This window comes from Ostrea edulis, chromosome 7 (assembly GCF_947568905.1).
Source record: "Ostrea edulis chromosome 7, xbOstEdul1.1, whole genome shotgun sequence".
Lineage (NCBI taxonomy): Eukaryota > Metazoa > Mollusca > Bivalvia > Ostreida > Ostreidae > Ostrea > Ostrea edulis.
In genome coordinates this window covers 59,181,862-59,182,246 of record NC_079170.1, presented here as the reverse complement: position 1 = coordinate 59,182,246, position 385 = coordinate 59,181,862, and positions in this window count along the sequence as shown.

The window sequence follows — 385 nt, the reverse complement described above, 5'->3', positions numbered from 1 at the left end:
CTTTAATAAATTTTCTGGTTCAACAGAACACTTTTGTATCTAAATGTGTTCTTGGGATGGCCAGTTGCGTCAAAATAAAAGGGGTGAGTTACTATTAATTGAAGTTTTGAACGTTGAGAAATTTCGAACGGGAAGCAGATTAAGTCTAGCTAATCGTGTTGCTCCGTATTTGCTGTTGCAAAAATAGTGAGCCAATCTTCTTTTCTAAGCTATTTGAAAATAGATCTTGAGGTCGTATTTTTATCTGGTTGATGTCCATGTTTCGAACCACGTCATAAGGTATGGCCTTTGACCTTCCAGACACTTCCTTAGAAATTAAACCTACTTCTTTTACGCTGAGTGTTCATATAGCAAAGACATACATATAAAAACAGAATAAGAGAAC